Below are 21,109 nucleotides of genomic sequence, written 5' to 3'. Positions count from 1 at the left end.
CATTCGTTTGTATTGATTAAATTCTTGATTGAATGAAACAGTTTCCAAATTCAATTGAGTTCAATATATTTGCTCTGTGAGTGAAAAAAATGAACAAATGCCGTGTAAAGTCAATTCATTTATTGTGATTGATTGTTCTTCGTTACAAGTAAATTTAATGACGGACCTTTTACGTTTGGTATGATGACTAGAACAAAATATATGTACGGAAGAATTATCAAACGTTTGATGAACCAGCCTAAGGCTGAAAATCTTTCCAATAAAGACAAAAAAAATTATCAAACGATTATTCTATTTTACATTTCCCTCTGAAGTTTACATCCCAAAAGTGTACATACTTCTCGAATCTCGAATTTGTTTGAAACTGGGAAGTTCATTCGCTTCTAGTGTCTGCACGATTTTCCCAGGTTCCTAAGTTTAGAAGATCATGTTAGGACAGACATATTCCACTCTGCACAAAGGCAAGCGAGGACAAAAGTACTCGCAGTTTGCATTTATTTGCAAAGCCGATTTCCCCAGAAACCTCGGTTTTGAAGTCTGTGTTAGGGAAACACATTTCAATCGGAACAAAAATACCCCCGATTTGTATGAATTCGCAATGCCGATTTCCCCACGCTTCATGGATTTGAAGTCTGTGTTAGGGAAACACATTCCAGTCGGAACAAAAATACCCCCGACTTGCATGAATTTGAAATACCGATTTCTCCAGGCACCTTGGTTTAGAAATCTCTACTAGGGAACACATTTCGGTGGGAACAAAAGCTCCCCCTACTTTCGTGTGTTCTTCTTCTTCTTCTTAGTTTTAAGAGGGTTCACTCGCCTCTAGGCTCTTTCGTGTGTTTGCAATGCCGATTTCGCTGCTTGGTTTTAAAGTCTGTGTTAGGGAACATTTTTCGATGAGAACAAAAGTCCCCCTACTTTCATGTATTTGCAATGCCGATTTCCCCAAGGCTGCTTGGTTTTGATGGCTGTGTTAGGGAAACCGTAAATCGGGCCAATCAAAACGATGCAGTTAGGGCGTTTAGATAACGCCTAATGTTTTACAGTTATTCAATTGTTTATCTAATGAAAAACAACATTTTGTTAGTTGCGATAGATGCGTAGAAATATTCCCTATCAAGTGATGCAAACATCTCTCCTATCCAGTACGAAATGTTCGAGCTATAAGCATTCGAAATCTTTCATTTTTTCCTGCATGTTCTGTGTTTAGGTTTTCATTTTACCCTCCATATATTCCGGTTAGACGTAGTCCCACGTCAAAACGGTTTACGCTGCTATTCACATCGAGTCACGGATCTTCCCATACGATAACCTCGAGAGATGTGCCCCACAAAGCTTTAATCTCGTGAATAGACTGGGTTTTCATTGGAGCTACTCTTGACTTAGACGACAGTAATCTGGCCTTAATAATTCCGCTCGAATCTATGCTGTTTATATAGGCACACGCTTCATATTTCTTCTCGGAGGCATCTAAGAAACAATGTTCCTCGACCAAAATTGCATCGGGTATGATAACGCAGCTCTCAATCCGGATTTCGTTCAATAAAGAAAGCTCTCGTTGATAACAGCGCCAGGTCTCACCCACCATCGGAGGAATTGGATGATCCCAATTCCCAATTCCAATTCATCATATTGTCGAACTGAATCCTCAGGCATACGTTACCGTGTCCAGCTAATAGGTTATTGTATCATTGTCGGGAGAAAAATACCAGAGAATGGCATCGAATAATGATCGATCGCAAATCTTTCTGGATCACCGGCCCACCAGTAATCCATTATACCATGATACTCCTGTTGAGGTTTTACACGGAGCATCGAAGATTACTCGTAGTTTTGTGGTAGTGCTGTCTTCCTTGATAACTGGGTGGTGAGACAAATAACACCGTTGCACCACATCGGAAACCTTTATCGACCGTCCATTTCACGCTGTACCGTTCGCTTGAAATAATCCTCACATCGAGCTTCCTCTGGTGTTTAATGATTTGCAGTTTGTTTGTTTATTTGTTTATTTGTTTCAGATATCAACAGGCACATTACTGCCCTAATGATATTAGTGGAAACTGTTAATAAGTACAATAGAATTTTGCCGAACTGCACTTCGTGAATTATGATAGTCGAATCCCGAAGCTACTTTGTTGAACAGACGTTGTAGCCCTTGAATGGCTGAGTTGCATCCATAGTTAGTACGGTAGAAAGGTACTCGAAGGAAGGCATGGTTCCGTAGATTTTCAGGTTGAACTCGGAGATTGATGTTTTCTAGTATCACTGGGCATTCCGTTCTAGCCGTCAAGACGTCGTATATCAGTAAGGCACGGATGAGATCTCTCCGTACGTGTAATGTTTCGATGCTGATTAGTTGGTATCGGCTCTCATAACTTGGTAGCTGATGAAGGTTGTGCCATGGCAAACGCCGTGAAGCGATTCGGATGAACCGCTTCTGCACGGCTTCGATTCTGTTGACTCCATTCTGATAAAACGGATTCCAAATCGCTGAACAGTATTCCAGTGTAGAGCGAACCAAAGCACATAATAACGATTTCAAGCAATGGACATCGGTGAAATCTCTCGCAATTCGCATAATGAAACCGAGGTTACGGGAGGCTTTCCCAACGATGTAGTTGACATGAGCTTTGAAATTAAGCTTTCAGTCCAAATAAACGCCTAGATCCTTTATACAGTCGACTTTGGCTAGCTGAACACCATCAAGATGATAGCCAAAATTAATTGAGTCTTTCCTTCTTGAGGAAGTGATCGTGGAGCACTTGTTTGGATTCAGTGTCATACGATTGTCCACGCACCATTTCTGGAAAATTTCCAATTGACGCTGGAGAAATAATGCGTCGCTCTCAGACCTCACATGGAAACACAACTTCAAATCGTCGGCGAAGGAAAGCCGGGGTCCTTCCAGTACAAGATTTACATCGTTGAAGTATATCAAGAATATCAAAGGGCCTAGATGACTTCCTTGAGGTATTCCTGATGTTGTTGAGAATTCATCAGAAAGACAATCGCCAATTTTCACCGTGAGAGAGCGTTCGATCAGATGAGATTTCAGCCAATGCAAAATATTTCCGCTGAAACCAAGCTTATCTAACCTTTGCACTGCAATATCGTGGTTGATTTTGTCGAAGACAGCTGACAGGTCTGTGTAGACCGCGTCCGTTTGGGTCAATCCATTGGACATTCCATCAAAAACGTATGTCGTTAAAGAAAGAAGATTCGTTGTGGAAAATCTCTTCGGCATGAATCCATGTTGATCGATGGAAATGTAATGCTTACAGTGGAAAAATATCGGCCCCATAACCAAAAGTTCAAAACGTTTCGACATAGCGTTCAGAGCAGAGATTCCTCGATAATTATCAACGTTCCTTTTGTCCCCTCTTTTGAGAATCGGAAAAATGTATGCTCTCTTCCAAAGCGAAGGGAAGATACCCGCTGACAAGGGAAGACTGAATAAATTTCGTATTGGAGACAGCAATCCAACAGCACATTTTTGAGAATTATTGCTGGGATTCCATCCGGTCCATCGGAGGTTGAGGATTTCAGTCTGTTGAAAGCTGATTGTAGCATTGCATCACCGGAAAAAACAGTTGTTCTGCAGGCGTAGTATTTTTTCAGAAAAAGACCAGGTGGTTGGCTTCAACTTGATATGTTGATCATCTGAATCGGTTTGGTATTTCAAAAGTTATGAATTTAAAAAAAAAGTCATTTTTGGAAAAAAGAGGAAAAAGTTGATTTTTCGGACAACCCTAAAATGGAAATGGTCACCCTACTAAAAAAATAAAAAATACGGGTCTAATGTTTTGCGAGAAAGAACAAAACTACCACTTTTCACGAAAATCTGAGAACCACTATATCGGTTTAGCATGGAATGCCTGATTTCGGGTTAATATTGAGAAAATTCTAAAAGGGGGGATTTCGGGTGAAAAACTCAAGTGCTGAGTGATAAAAGACACTTTGAGGAACACTTTCATTAAAAAAAATTCGGGGAAATGTGGGGCAAGTTGTTCCAATCTCTTCCCATTCCCAGAATCTAGCAATTCAAGACTTCAAGTTTCCCGATGCGGATATGTTACAGTTGACCTGTATGGATTGATTCGATACCGACAAACCTCTACATACTACCCAGAAAAAGACTGACTCGTTGAATGATGGTAGTCTCTCACCCAACGAAATCTTTCCGCTAGTTCCAAAAAAAATCGAAAAAAACTTTTATATCCACGTCCTTGAATTGGAAGAATTCAGGATCGGCCAGTTCAATGCCTTTTGGAGTCGACCACCCTTTCGTATTCATCGTCAATGTCGGAAGATTCACCGTAACTTTCGACAAAATTAAGAAATTCGTGTCTCGGGAGTATTCGGACACTCGTGACCGCACAATCGCTCGGATTCGGTGTTTGTCTTTAGCCGCTGAAATTGGATTTGTAATTCTTCACCTGATGTCCTACCCTGAATCAATTGCGGCAGAGCCAACGGGTCCTCAATAATGCGTCTTTTTCCGCTATCCTTTGTCGTTGAAACACTGGGCACTGATACAACGGATGATCCCCTTTACAGGCCACGCGCATTGCGCTTCAGAACCATGCACACTGATGTAACTTGCCGTTGTAGATGCCGGTCTTGACATCGAAAACTGTTGTGGGTTTGGTTCTTTAGAATCCACCGATTTACTGGGAAGAGATGGTAGTACTTGAACACACCGCCGTCTTGTTCCTCAGTCGTCGAGAATTCTTCCCAGACTCTGCGTGTTACCGGGTCGTGTCGTGCTGTGAGAATATGGACCAGCAGTAAATCTTTGTAGTACTCTGAATCTACACCTTGATCCAATAATTTCACGACCCTCTCTGAATCCCTCTAGTAGTGTATGGGGTTCGGTGACTGATTCCTTGGTCAATGTTGGAAGATGAAACAACGATTGAACTTGACGCTTCTTCTACTGTAGGCTATTGTCGAAACGTTTCAACAATATTTCCCAGGCGATCTGATAATTGGCCTTAGTAATTGTCAGCGGGTCTATCAGGCTTTCGGTTCTCCGTGAAGACATCTCGATCGAGCGCTCTGTCGATGTTGTATTGCTGTTGTTTCCCTATTGTTGTAGCTATTCTGTTTACTGCTATTTTCTGCGCGTGTCGTGATTCCAGGGACGTAGTGTTGGGTGGATGATAACTCTCCAACAGTAGTGTTGTTTATGGTTCACACGAAGGGTTAGTTGTCTGGCAATGAACACCAGGTTTAGACGAAAAATGTTAATTTGTCATCACTCCATCGAGTTCAGATTAAAATCGTCCCCTTTCCAGCTACGAATTCAGATTCGATATTCGCGTTTGCGGCTCACCAATGCTTTCCCGTTCATCTAACCACCGTGCGCTGTATATTTCCCGAAGCTAATTAATGAGTCCGTTTTATTGCACGATTTAAAATTCCGCGGTAATCGCCACCGGGAAACTGTTGAATTAAAACCAAATTAAAAGATATTATCATTCGTCACACCAGTTCGATGGCCATATAACATCGCGCATCGGACATATCGGGTTGTCGTTCGTATAAAGCACCCCTCACCCGAGTAGTGGATTACACGTTTAACCCGACGGCAATTACTATCACACCCCGGATTCGTAGCGAATTTATTATTTTCGTTGCTCATATTGTGGTCAGCACATTCCCCCGTATCATTCCCGTGGAATCCCAAGCGCCCCAGAAACATGCGGGAGCGCGCGAGATTATGTCTCACTGATTAAATTTAATCGCGAATTACGATCTAGTTATTTAAAGTCAGCTCATTTGCAATCGTATCGTTTAATCACTGCGTAGCGCCCCCGTGAATTGAAATCAGTCGATATTTAAATTGAGTTGCGAATATATTGATAAATTAAGCGAAATTGTATTTTTGAATCTAATCGGACATTTTATACCATTGAAAGTGTACACTAGGTTTTAAGGTATGTTTTATTGTCTTGGATAGTATTTAAGTGAGCCAAAATTTGCCTGTATGTTTTGAGATCCAAAATTTGAACCCTCATTCGCTGCAGATTTGTTCCCCATCGTTCGCAATAGTTTGTTCCTGACCCGAATAATCCAGTTCACCTCGAATGATTGGTACTTTGAACCATCTCTCAGCTCTAAGTACACAAAAAAACAACATTCAAAAACACGTTTAGACTTGTTGAGTATATCTCGAACAAAATTCCTATAATAAATTAATGTTTAGATCGTGGTGTAGCAGAAATATCGATAAGTTTTATTATGCTTTTTCATTCTCTCTTATTCTGAGATTTATTAATATTGTGTATGTATATCTAATATTTAAATATCGTAGTGATTTTTGTTGTTTTGTGAAATATCTATTTATCTCGAGCTGGCGTTATTTGCGTGTGCTGCCTGATTTGCATGGAGAATCGAGCAGTGGGCGGATGAGATTCCCGAGCAAATATAGAAAGAACAAAATCATAAGTTGCAACCAGTGTTGCCACACGTAGAAATTTATCTGGAAAGGTACCGGTTTTTTTCCGTTATTTTTGGTACAGATTCTGTACGGTACAAAATACAGATTTTCGTCAAAAAGTACAGATTGGTACGGATTTTTTTCCGCGTGTGAAGAACAGATTGGTGCAGATTTTTTTTTATGTTTTTTTATATTTCGACAATGTTTGCCTTACAACTATGTTAGTGATAGGTAACCGATTACTCGCGGTTGGCTCGAGGTTAGTATTACAAGTGTTCTCATAATTGGGATGTTTCCAGTGCTATGTACGTGTGCCCGACACAGGATACTTCCTATTGGGATGCACTAACCGGCACAATCACCAGCTTGTGTAGAGTTGTCATGAGCGGTACAATCCTCAACTTTTGTAGAATGATCAGTGGACTGCACAACCTTCGAGCCGTGTATCTGTAAAGAGTGTGTGTATGTATTGCCGCGACTAAGTTTATAGATCGGGTAGGAGGGATATGAAACAGGGATACCACGAAGGAAGCATAATTAAACGTTGACATCGGCGTTTCTGAGGAACAGGTATAGATGAAGCAGCAGATCAGGATCACGGCTACCTAAGATATCCTGGCCGGAGATATCCGAATGTCTGTCTTGTGCCCTCAATGCTCTGGAGAGCTGAGAGCGGGCAGCATGGAACCGGATACACGACCAGACAACATGCCCGATGATAGCCATCGCCACAATCACAATATCTCTTGATGGGTCGAAAATCTGGACAATTTGGTGGAATGATAATTTTTTCAATGAAATCGATCTTGTTTTTCCTATATAAGATGCTTGCAGCATACGAGTGCTCCCGTGGTCGAGTTGTTAGCGTCCCACGATATCATGCCTGGGGTTCGGGTTCGGCCCGAACGGGCCGAGGGATTTTTCGTCAAAGAATTTTCTTCCGGCTTGTGCTGTGGTCACGCATATTCTAGAACTTGCCATTCCAGAATACATTCAAGGCGTTTTATCCTGCGTAGAAATCTCAACTAAGTACAGGTTGGACTCGATTTTATACAGAGTCGATTATATGTGATTCGAACTTATGACTTATTTCACGAAAAAATATTACCTTTCAACGTTAAGGTGAAATTTAAGTGGCTTTTATATGTGCAGTGGTGTCAAAATCGCGATCTATGAAGATTTTGCTTAAATTTTCACCAGGAATCGTTTATATCGATATTGCAACGAAACTAAGATATATAGAAGTTGGGTGTCAAAGAACAAATTGTAGAGCGGTTAAAAAGCTTTAATTTAATTGATAGAAACAATCAAGTTCAATATGTTTTTTTTAGGATAAAATTAATAATAACACATTAAAAATCACTTACTTTGAAGTTTTTCACTTCCAAAATGCTATTTTAATCCACTAATTTAGATGTTTCACAACTATATCCTGTACTAAATATTCTTATCTTTCTAATGGAAGCAACAGAATCGTCTTTTTGATGTAGAGCCAGTTTTAGGAAACAGAGTCCGAAACAAATTAAAAGTTCTATAGCTCTGTCATTGTTGAAATTCGAACTTATGCGTAGAAGGATTTTTTTCATCAAATATGATCCTCTATCGCCTCCCGAATGAATTCAGATTTTTTATATGAGAAAAGTATTTTATGACTTAAAGGGGATGAATCAAAAATTAAATTCTTCTTTTATATTCAAAAAACAAAAAAAATATATGCATAAAAAACGATTGGAAAAAATTATTTTCTGGACTTGATTAAATACAGGATTCGATTATATACAGTGAAAATAAATCAGAGACTGTATATAATCGAGTCCGCCCTGTACTACTAATAAAAATGGCGCAAGTATTACCTACGTTGAGAAGGCCAAAGTTCCACTGGCCCGGCATTTGCCGGGAGCGCCAAAATCTACGAATTTTGAATAGCATTTTTTCCTACAATTATGTTTCCCAATTACTATATTTCATCTTTCAATTGAGGAAAAAACACCCATCATGAGTAATTGCTTCTGTTCGTACATTAATAAAACCAATAACCTCTCTCAGATTTTCGCAAAATTGAAACACCCAACACCACATTACATCAATATCCTTTTGATTATTCGCTACGCATACCTGGGCGCCTCTCCATGCAATGCAAAACAGATGCATGGAGCCAATACAGAGGGGCGCCGAAATAGGCAGCGAATAGCCGTGCGATGTTTTACAGTTAAAGCCTCTTTCAGTTACAATTTGGTCGCATAAAGTAGGACATTTCTCAGCATAGAAATAACGTACAAAAAAGGGAAGGATGTTATTTTGTAGGTTTATTAACTTTATGTTAAAAAACAAGAAAATTATTCGTCATCTGTTCGGATGAATTTTCGAACTTTTCATGTGATACCACCCATCATATTCTTCACAGTACTGCTGGTAACTGTTTTTGCTGTCTTCTTGGAAAAGTGGTGCATTTTTTTTTTTTTTTATTAAATCGTTTATTTTTACAGGCTCAGTTACATAAGTTTAAAGGAGCCAAACTCCTATCTGTATTGTTACAAGTATATATAAACATTTTTCATTAATTCTAGTGTTAATGAAGTAGAGAACCGATTACTCGCGGTTTGCTCGAGTTTAGAAGGGTGACATTTTTTTCAGGAAAAGGAAGGGATATAAGGATATGTTGACAATGTTCACACTCACATTCGCACTCACATTCATCATACTCAATTCTTAAGCCTATCTTATATCTAATACGTATTTACATTTCACCTTATTCTATTGTTAGTAAGAAGGGATTTGCTTTCTCGCGAAGGAAAAGGAAAAGGAGAATATAAGGATATAAGGACAATCACACACGAAGATCGATAACTTTTAGGAAGACATATATTTGGGACATGTAATCAAGGTCTAACCGAGCCAACACATCTCTCACCGGCACATTGGGCTGTCTTCCTCTGACCCGAAGAGAGTTTTCTAAATTCGATCTGGCAACAAGATACACCTCGCACGACCAAACAACGTGTTCGATGTCGTGGTAACCTTGGCCACAAGCACAGATATTGCCATCGGCAAGATTAAAACGAAAGAGTAACGCGTCTAACGAACAGTGATTGGACATGAGTCGAGAGAAGGTGCGAATAAAGTCCCGACTCAAGTCCAGACTTTTGAACCATGGTTTGAGGCTAACCTTAGGGATAATCGAGTGAAGCCACCGACCCAATTCATTTTCGTTCCACTTACGTTGCCAGTTAGCGATGGTATTTTTACGGACTAAAGAATAAAATTCATTGAAGGCGATTTGACGCTTATAAATATCGCCTTCAATTGCACCTACCTTTGCCAATGAGTCAGCCCTCTCATTACCCGGAATTGAGCAATGTGAAGGGACCCAGACAAAGGTAATGACATAACAGCGTCTGGTTAAAGCACTCAAAATTTCACGTATTCTCTCAAGGAAGTACGGCGAGTGCTTTTCCGGCCTCACTGAACGGATAGCTTCGACAGAGCTAAGACTATCCGTTACAATGTAATAGTGTTCAACAGGTCGTGAGGCGACGCTGTCCAGCGCCCAGTGTATTGCTGCCAATTCAGCAATATACACTGAGCAAGGATTCTGAAGACTGTGGGAGGTGCTAAAAAATTCGTTGAACACTCCAAATCCTGTGGACTCATTCATAGAGGACCCATCAGTAAAGTACATATTATCACAATTGATACGCCCATACTTTGCATTGAAGATCGTAGGAACGATCTCCGATCGATGATAATCTGGAATTCCATGGATTTTCTCCTTCATGAACAGATCAAAATGTACAGAGGAATTGATGTAGTCAGGAAAACAAACACGGTTGGGAATATACGAAGAAGGATCAACCTGCATGGAGATGAATTCATGATATGAGCTCATGAATCCAGAATGAAAATTTAGCCCGATCAGCTGCTCAAAATTTCCGATCACCAATGGGTTCATAACCTTACACCGAATGAAGAACCGAAGAGATAATAAATTGAAGCGATCTTTTAGTGGGAATACGCCTGCCAAAACCTCGAGGCTCATGGTATGCGTTGAGGGCATACATCCCAACGCAATACGGAGACAAAGATACTGAATTCGCTCGAGTTTAATGAGATGTGTTTTGGCAGCTGATTGAAAACAGAAACTGCCATACTCCATCACTGAGAGAATAGTTGTTCGATACAACATTATAAGATCTTCGGGATGGGCTCCCCACCAGGTGCCGGTAATTGTACGGAGAAAGTTTATTCTTTATTGGCATTTTTTACTCAGATACCTAATATGGGCCCCCCAAGTACATTTGGAGTCGAACCATACCCCAAGATACTTGAATGACATAGCATGAGTGATCGGTTTACCCAAAAGTTGAAGCTTTGGTTTTGCTGGTCTATGCTTCCTAGAAAAAACCACCATCTCTGTTTTCTCCGTGGAGAATTCGATCCCTAGCCCAATGGCCCAGGTTGAAAAATTGTTCAAAGTATCTTGTAAGGGTTCTTGCAGGTCGGATTCGTTTGATCCTACGACAGACACTACTCCATCATCTGCAAGTTGTCTTAAGCTGCAATTTTGTGTAAGGCAATTGTCAATGTCGCTTACATAGAAGTTGTACAAAAGGGGGCTTAAACAGGAGCCCTGAGGGAGGCCCATGTAAGAGACCCGACTCACTGCCGAATCTCCGTGAGAAAAATTCAAATGTTTCTCACAAAGCAAGTTATATAACATATTATTCAATAGAGGCGGTAGACCCCGATAGTGTAATTTGTCTGACAAAACCTCTATTGAAACAGAATCAAAGGCCCCCTTTATGTCCAAGAATACTGAAGCCATTTGTTTTTTTTCGGCGTAAGCCATTTGAATTTCTGAAGAAAGCAACGCAAGACAATCATTCGTCCCCTTGCCCCTGCGGAACCCATATTGTGTATCTGAGAGTAGGCCATTCGTTTCAACCCATCGATCAAGGCGAAACAAGATCATTTTCTCCAACAGTTTCCGTATACAAGACAGCATTGCTATTGGGCGGTACGAATTGAAGTCGGACGCGGGTTTTCCGGGTTTTTGAATAGCTATAATTCTCACTTGTCTCCAATCATCTGGAACAATATTATGCTCCAGAAACCGATTGAATAAATTCAACAAGCGATGTTTCGCCACATCAGGGAGGTATTTCAACAAGTTGAACTTAATTCTATCCGTTCCTGGAGCCGAATTGTTACAAGAAAGAAGAGCAAGAGAGAATTCTACCATCGAAAACTCGGAATCAAGATCGCACCTATCTTGTGGTATATCTCGAACAATTTTTTGCACAGGAACGGAATCGGGACAAACCTTCCGTGCAAAATTAAAAATCCATCGATGTGAATATTCTTCGCTTTCATTCGATGAAGAGCGATTTCTCATGTTTCGAGCCACTTTCCATAATTTTTTCATTGACGTTTCTCGTGACAAACCTCCCACGAAATTTCGCCAATATGCACGTTTTTTCCCTTTGATCAAGTTTTTAAATTTATTTTCAAGGTCCAAATACGTTTGAAAATTCTCAATGGTTCCACGTTTTCGAAAAGCTTTAAATGCGTTCGATTTATCCTGATAAAGCTTGGAACATTGGCTATCCCACCATGGATTGGGAGGCCTTCGACGAATAGTGGAACCTGGGATGGGTTTCGTTTGAGCGCGAACCGCGCTGTCATATATCAAACGAGAAATTAAGTTATACTCCTCCAATGGAGGCAAACCATCTCTGGAATTGATGGCTAGAGCAATCGCGTCCGCATATTTTTTCCAGTCAATGTGTCTTGTGAGGTCATATGCCATGTTTATAGATTCAGAAGAATTCGACCCAATGGTGATGGAAATTTTGATTGGCAAGTGATCACTACCGTTGGGGTCCTGGATTACATTCCACTTGCAATCTAACGATAGTGAATTCGAGCAAAGCGAGAGGTCAAGAGCACTTGGGTTAGCAGGAGGTTTAGGTACACGTGTTGTTTCCCCAGTATTCAAAACGGTCATATTGAAGCTGTTACAAAGGTCATATATCAACGATGAACGATTGTCGTCGTACTGTTCCCCCCAGGCAGTTCCGTGAGAGTTGAAGTCTCCCAAGATCAATCGTGGCTCAGGAAGGAGTGAGCACATGTCAACAAGTTGTTTGCGGCTAACCGCAGCTCTCGGAGGCCAATACAAGCTGACAATACAGAGGTCTTTGCCTCTGATGGTTGCATGACAAGCAACAGCTTCGATCCCTCCAATAGGTGGAAGTTCAATTCTAAAAAATGGGTGGCACTTATTAATCCCCAATAGTACCCCTCCGTATCTGTCATCGCGGTCCAAGCGTATTATATTAGAATCGTGGAAAGAGAGATCATTTTGAGAAGAGAGCCAGGTTTCGGACAGAGCAAAAACATCACAATTGAATTTATGAATTAGAAATTTGAAAGTATCCAATTTAGGGATAAGACTACGACAATTCCACTGTAAAACAGTGATATCTCCGACCTCTCTATTTAAATTAGACATCAAGAGAGATAATCATTGCAAGGAGGGGCCATGTTTGCATCAATTGCTGCAAAATTGTCTTTAACACTGGAAGCATTGAGATGACAATGGTTCTGATGGAGTCGGAAACGTTAAAACACGTGAAGATTTGATCCACAAGGTCAGTCAACTTTATAAATCCCGATTGGGAAGTTGAACTGGACGGAAAAACAGGGTCAGTTGGGGTTTTTGATGTCCCCTCGAGTGCTGGGCCGTTCAAAGGTGAACCATTCCCACGGAAACCAGGAGGAACCTGATTTTGCTTGTCCGCTGCACTCAATTTTTTAGACATGCTAACAGGGGGTATAACCGGTGGGGCTTGTCCTTGAACTTTGCATTTGTTGCAAGTCATGGGCTTTGGCACGAAGAGTCGCACAGGCAGTCTCAATTTGTCCACCATGACGTAGTCAGGGAGGGCCGAACCAGCAAAAGTTACACGAAACGAGTCTGACGGCGTGAATTTCGTTTTTCCCTCTTCTTGGGATACTTTACCTAGTTGGCGACTGTCCAAAATTTTAACGCCCACCAAAGGGAGTCTTTTGAATTTACCAACTCCTTATTTTATCAATTGGCACGTCAGACCCGTTTCAGTTACCACCCCTGAGATTTCTACGTCATGGGAGGGCACGTAGACACGATACTCTGAACCTGACTGGGAGCGGGATCAGTAGGACTGGGAGGCAAGTTCGGGAGTTGAGCGGAAGCGGGAGCGGGAGATTGAGGGGGCGAAGAGGAAAAGTTTGCCAATTTTCTTGAGGGGGGCTTGTTGAGGTTAATCAACTCTTTCTCTGAAGAAACATCTTCTGAGGGGGGAACGCGTTTGAGCGACTTCCCAGCCCCCGTTGTAGCTAGTGAGGAGGAAACAGTAGTTTCAATCTCCATTTCAACATGACCTTCTGCCATTACGGCAGATATAAAATAATACAATTTTGAATTCTTCTGTCTTCCTAAACCTAATATATATATATATATATATATATATATATATATATATATATATATATATATATATATATATATATATATATATATATATATATATATATATATATATATTATACCTAAATCGCACACCAATGCGAATGAAATGAAACGGTGTCCCAATCGAACCGCGTGGCAATCGCTCGGTACAGCTGCAACGGTAAATCGCACCACGACACGATGATGGAATCGATGACGATGATAAAGCACACACAGCGATGATACGGCACACGCACCGCGCTCGCTGTGGAGGACTTCTTCCTCACGCTGGTTGTGATTGCTCTTCTCACTCGCGCAATAAAGAGAACCCCGTTAGGGCGAAATAACTTCACCAGCCACGAACTGATAACGGTATAATCTCCACTATATGATAGACGCGAACAAATTTGCGACCGATGTCTTCGGACTGCGCGAGCTGAATGAGGTGGTGCATTTGAATTGTTTATTTTGATGGTTCTGCCACATTTCTTCAATTTGCTTTTAATATTGTCCAATATCTCTCGAAAATCCGAACAATTTGGTGGATTGATAGTTTTTTCAATGAAGTCGATTTTGTTCTCCATATACCACTTGATGCAATCCCGGCTGTAATGGTAGCTTGTCAAGTCTGGCCAAAACTTCACTGGCCCATTGTGTGATAGAATGGCAAAATTCTGTTACGAAGACACTCCTCCTTGTAATTGTTGCCCCAGTGATGACAACCATTGTCTTCGTTCCACAACTACAGATCCCTTGTCAAATCATCAACTTACGGGCAAATTTATCTGCGTAAACAAATTTGAACCTACCCTACGCTTGACAATGTAAAATTTGTTACCGACTTTTTGTCTAAAAATCCATTTTTACGTACCATATGATCAGAAAGTACGGGGATTTTTAAAATAAAACAAAATAGAATTAAATTTCGAGCAAATTTATTTTATCTCTTTCAAAATACGATTCTTCTGAAGCAACACACATGTGTCAACGCTTGACTCATTCCTCCAAGCATCCCTGGTAGACCAACGAAAGGATGGTTAGTTCCCTCGTAACATTCTCTTTGATCTCATCGATCGACTGAAATCTTTTTTCACGAAGTGGCAACTTCAACCAGGAAAACAAGAAAAAAGAGCCATCAGGCTTACTCGGTGGTTTATACTTGATGTTTGGTCAAATAATTCAGTACATTTCTGGCTCGGTGCGATAGCGCGTTATCATCATGCAAAATCCAAGAATTGTCGGCCCACACTTCTGGTCGTTTGCAACGTACAGTATCTCCCAAACGCTTCAAAACGTATAAATAATATTCTTTGTTGACTGTCTAGCCCGGTTACAGTCATTTTTAGAAATTTGAGGAATTTTGCATTCTTTCCTCCCGACCACGGCGGGTTCTCAATGTGATTGCGCGAATTTTTTGTCGCCATTCGTGTTCCATCGTCGATAACTTTTGGGTGTATCCTTCAACCTTCTGTACTACTGAATAAACAATCCACCCGGATCAAAACGCTGTCAATAGTTTCTCGATGTGACAACTAGGGGCGCTGAAGTGAATAAAAATAAGCGACCAAATTCTAACTGAAACACACTTTATTTCTTAAGCTGCATTATAAGAACGCATACTTCTAAATAATGTCTGTGTTATTGAAGGCATTTTTTGAGCAATTTTGTGCTGGAATGAAAGAGCTTGCTAGTCTGGTTTACACTAAAGTAAAAGTGGCACAGACCGCGCTTCGTGCGAACACAGTTTCAGCAATCGTAAATTGACCGAGTGGTTAGCGTCATAACTAACACGCCGGGTGTTCGGGTTCGATTCCCGTTCTGGTCGGGGGAATTTTTCGTCAAAGAAATTTCCTCCGACTTGCACTGTGATCACGCGTATTCTAGAGCTTGCCACTCAGAAAGCATTCAAGGCGTGTTATTTGGCATAGAAATCTCAACTAAGAACTAATAAAAATGACGCAAGTAATACTACGTTGAGACGGCGAAGTTCCTCTAGGAACGTTAGAAGAAGAAGAAGAAGAAGAAATTGATTGAAAATTATCTGCGTTCGAAAATGAACCAAGACCGACTCAATAGCTTGGCAATTTTTTCGATCGAAAATGAATCGCTAGCAGATCTTGATTCAAATGCAATTGGGGATCATTTTGCTTCAGTTAAAGCACGCGAGGCAGAGATTTGACTAGAGAATAAGCGAAGCTGGTAATGATTTTTTCTAACCTTCTAAATACGGATAAACTGCTGAAAGTGAACTTTGATATAAGTGAGCAGCTTTCTCAAAATATCAAAAACTTAAAGTTAGCGAAAAAATCGAATGAAGTGGTATTTTTTGGGGCGCCATTTTCATAGTTTGCCGGGACGCTGTCTACCCTCACTACGTCGTTGGAGAGGTTTTAATGTTTCATTTATTAGAAATGTGGAATAATCCGCGATGACACTAAAACTTCTTCATTATGATATATTCGTCGAGGGGAGGAGGTTCATGCATCGAAACGATTGCTTCAGATATTAATTCCGCAAATTTTCTCCAGTCAGTATTTTTCGTAAGGTCATACGCAATTTCGACTAACTCACTGATTCATTGGCGATCGATAAAATTATCGGTAGGTGATCACTACCGTGGGGATCTTGGACCACCTTCCATGTGCAATCCAGGGATAATGAAGAAGGGCAGAGAGATATGTCTAGCATGCTTATCCGTGCAGTAGGTTGGCTACCCTAGTTGCTTCCCCAGTATTTAAAACTGTCATGTTGTAGTGGTCGCACAGATCATAAATCAACGTGGCACGGTTGTCATCGTAGAGTGACCCCCATGCTATTCCATGGGAGTTGACATCACCTAAGATTATCCGCGGCTCTGTCAATTTCTCGACGATATCAAAAAACTGATGATGGTTTACCATAGTTTTGGGAGGAATATATATCGAGGCAATCTAGGGATCTTTGCCATTGATTTGTGCCTGACAAGCGACAGCTTCAATGCCTGTCATCGATGGGAGAGTGACTCTATCAGCTGTATGGCACCCACCATGTTTTTGGTGCGTACCATACAGCTGACATCTCAAACGTCAAAAGTATCTGTTTTCTTCAAAACAGCGATTCGCGTTGACGGCATTGAGCTTCGTTCACGTAGTTTAGGGGAGCGTCAAAGAATAGCTGATTTTCAGTCGGAATGAACGTTTTCAAAATTAAAATTATGAATGAAAATTAGGTTTTCCATATCAAATTAGTATTCTATTCGAATTGAAAACATTTTTGTTTGCAGGTGGGGAAAAGTCTCATATGAAAATTGTTATGAAGACAAATTTATATTATAATGAAAAAAATCAGTAACAATGTTGGAATTGTATAGCCATATGGTTGAAAAAAAGTCAGAAATACGTGTTTCAAGTAATTAATAACGTGATGTGAAAATTTTCATTCAAATTTTAAAATTTAAAAACCGGAGTCGTGTCTTCTAATCTGATAGAAATTACACTAACGAGTTTGGGACCCAAATTATGGCCCTAATTTAAAGTCGCCACCAGACCTCGACACTATTTTTCTGTCATCGCAAATTACCAATTTACCACCATCTGACATATCATGATGTCGATGATGAACTTTTACAGCAGAGAGATAGTGAAATAGGCGGTGACGGTAGGTAGAGTGAGATAGCGATAATCGTGCCATACACCTGGACTCTATAGAAGAAGTGACATTTCTTTATCCCCAATAGTACGCCACCAAACGAGTCGTTTCGATCCAGGCGAATAATGTTGAAATCGTGAAAATTCAGCTCGTCGTCTGAAGAAAGCCATGTTTCACAGAGAGAGAGAATACATCACAATTGGAACTGTGATCTAAAAATTTTAATTGGTTTAGTTTAGGGATGATGCTTCTGCAATTCCACTGTATGACAGTGGTCAAATCCATCACGTCTTGTGCTGAATTAGGCATCGAGGGAAATGAACGCTGCTAGAAAGTTACGTTTTTCTTTCAATTCCAATTGAATTTTTCCATAACCAATTATCATATAATACCGAATGAAAAGGCCAATTGAATGCCTTCTGAAGAAATTGTAAGGGGTTGTATCTAGCACACGACCGCATATTTTCGACGTAGAACTACGCAATTATATTATGGAAACCACTTGTTTATCACTTCGAATATTATTTTAGAATGCATCGAAATTTTTGTAATAGATTATATTCTTCGATACAAATAAATTTGATGAATGTTCTGTTACGTTTGATATGATGCCTAGGACTACCAAAATATGTGAACGGAAGAATTGTCAAACGATCATTGTATTTTACATTTTCCCCTGAAATTATTACACATCTCATGTTTACGTAGTTCTCGAACCGCCAAAGTTCATTCACCTCTAGTATGTGAAATGACGATTTTCCCAGGCTTCTCAGTTTAAAAGTATTCCGGTCTGTACATCGACAAGCGAGTACAAAAGTACTCAACACCAAAAAATACCCCCGACTTGCAAGTATTTGCAAAGCAGATTCCCCCAGGCACATTAATTTTGAAGTCCGTGTTAGGGAAACACAGCTCGGTGGGAACAAAAATACCCCTGACTTGCGTGTATATTTGCAAAGCGGATTTCCACAGGCAGGGGAAACGAATCAAAACTTGGCAGTTAGGGCGTTTAGATAACGCTTGACATTTTACAGTTATTCAATTGTTCATCTCATGAAAAACATCATTTTATTAATTGTGATAGACGCGTAGAAATATTTCCTATCGGTTGATGCAAACATCTTTCCGATCTGTTGATAAATGTTCGAGTTATAAGTATTCGAAATACGGATAGGGTTAGCACACATATCGGCAGAACAAATGTATGGGGAAAAGAAAGTTCTTCCAGTTTTCATTAATTTAAACCGTTTGGAGATTAGCGAATTGTAATGTATAGCATATCAAATAAATCTTAGAGAATTTCCGATTCGTTTGGCATGCAAATCATGAAAATTCGTTCACAGTGAAAATAGCTATTAACGTTAATTTTATTTCATAAATCGTGACCTGTTTTCTGATTTGGCACCCTTCCTGAAAGACGTAGTTCTACGTCAAAATGTTTCTTAATGAGGATAATGAATATAATGTTATTATATGAAATAATCAGTGGCAGTGGTTTGAATTTTATCTGACAAACATTGCGGCATCGGAGGCTCTAAGGTCGCTCTAAGGTACCCCGCCGATGTGACGATCTGAATGAAATTAATCTCAAAGTAGTCATAACGAATAAGCGATTATGCCAGTAACCTCTTGACCACGGGAGTCATCAATTTTGATTACAACGATGTCTAGTTGTTCAAATGTGTTGCCCTCATTCGCGAATGCACAACCCTGCAAGCACTGGTTCATAAACGACCAAGAAGAGAAAGAAAAAAGGATGGGAAAAACAGACAAATGAGTAAATGAACCGGAACGGAACCCGAATCCGATAGGGAGTGCGGAAAAAAGCGCGAACTTTGTTGTAACACAATAGGGCAAATTCGCGGGGCCGTAAAGCACACAGCGGGTGAAAGGGTAGCAGCAGAGATCGGCAACCAACCGTAGCTGCAGCTGGCAGGAACATTAATATTAAATTTTAATTTGTCGATGAACGGCGTTGACGAGGGAGTATTCGGGAGTGGTGCGGTGTCGGAGTGGGTGGGGGACTCGAGTGAAAAGAAAACTGTGATGATTTTCCGTTGAAATCAAATTAAACAATGATCGCGACACGACAACGGGTGGAACAGGGGGATGTGTACGAGGGGATCGAAAAAAGGGTATTGAAACGGAAAAAAAAGATATTAATATTAATTTATCGGCGGCGGTGTTTTGGATTGGGATGGGAATGTCCAGAGCAAGCTTGATGATGATGATTATGATGCGTTGGGTGTAAAGCAATCCAATCTGGTGTTGAAGCAATTCGTTTCAGAGAACGCGCTTGGTGGTCACCATCGGGACACAGTTGTCAGGGAATCAGCAGAATTAAAAACTAACTCGGTTGAAAACATGAATGATATAAATTTTCATAACCTCTCGTCATTTTCAACGTGTTCTCTCGTTGATTGTAGCCTGTGTTCTCTATTGTTTATAAATTTGAAAAAGAGTCATATCTAACACTGCTGGGCACCTGTGAAAGGTGTTAGCGAATCGATGGTCCCCTCTTTCAATAGAAGCATAATATATTGAATGAAATGTGGAAGCGAGCGTCTTTGCCAGGAATATTTTATCTGTCAGCATAACCGGAATATATTACGCTATAAATCTCCATAAAAAGTATCGATTACATTTTTCAAATCTTAACTTCGAATAACGACTATGTTTCGACGATTTCAGGAAAATGTGTTCCAGTTTCATTTTATGCCATTTGTGCACAGATTTTATGAGCGATGTGCCAAGTTATCAGTGAAACATTTCCCTGCAGGTTACGATGTGTTCAATAGTGATTTTTTATAATGTTACGAATATTTGAAGTCAAACGGTTTGCCCTTATTCAGATTCATTCATAGCATGATTCGAGCTAATTAGGGAGGCGCACTTGTCCTCTCACTCAAAGTGCGTTCCCAAAGATGTTTGATCTCCGTCGTAGAAACACCTCCAGCAGGCATGGCGTGGCAACGAACGCTCGGCCTTGATGGTTCCGCGGATAACGTGGGCCGCAGAAAAGTTACTGCCTTGCTGTTGGCCGTTTATTTACCACAACAACGATTCGGGGAACGTAGCGAAATAGGATATTTTCACGAACGTCATAGATCACACCGAAGCAGGGCTCAAAATACCTGGAAAAACGCGCTCAAACGCGGCCACACCACATATAACCAGCATTGGCAGTTAGGCTAAAGTAAGCAGACCATTAGTGCGAAATTCAAGTTGAACGATCCATCGCTTCCATTAAAGCATTGATCATAGCATATCCCCGGGCGAAACAGAGGTTCAGTTTGTAAATTCAGGAAATGTGTTCTAGGGGTGGTTTCCGGGAAATCGATTTTGGTGGGGTCGCATGGTGTGGTCGCTCGAATCAGTCTTTGGAATGAAGTGTTTCGACTTGGGGGAAAAGTTTGATTGATTCTGAAAACGAAAATATCCACTGGCCATGTGTTGGCGGTTCGCAGAAGTGAATAGTATGTTCACGAGTCTATTATTATTTTTCCCAGTTTTCGCTTTCTTTTGAAATATATTTCCCAGAGCTTGACAGG

At 40.5% G+C, this 21,109-nt stretch overlaps 1 protein-coding gene across 1 annotated transcript in view; it reads left to right on the top strand.

Moving 5' to 3' along the window:
- Window positions 1–4,872: 4,872 nt before the first annotated feature.
- Window positions 4,873–21,109, top strand: part of LOC129775269 (odorant receptor coreceptor-like) — a 45,685-nt gene continuing 29,448 nt past the window's right edge. The window contains exon 1 of the mRNA XM_055779782.1: window positions 4,873–5,939. The gene's annotated coding sequence lies outside the window, so the exon portion shown is untranslated. The remainder of the gene's footprint in view (window positions 5,940–21,109) is intronic.

Source organism: Toxorhynchites rutilus, chromosome 3 (genome assembly GCF_029784135.1).
Source record: "Toxorhynchites rutilus septentrionalis strain SRP chromosome 3, ASM2978413v1, whole genome shotgun sequence".
NCBI lineage: Eukaryota > Metazoa > Arthropoda > Insecta > Diptera > Culicidae > Toxorhynchites > Toxorhynchites rutilus.
This window is presented reverse-complemented; position numbering and strand designations above follow the sequence as displayed.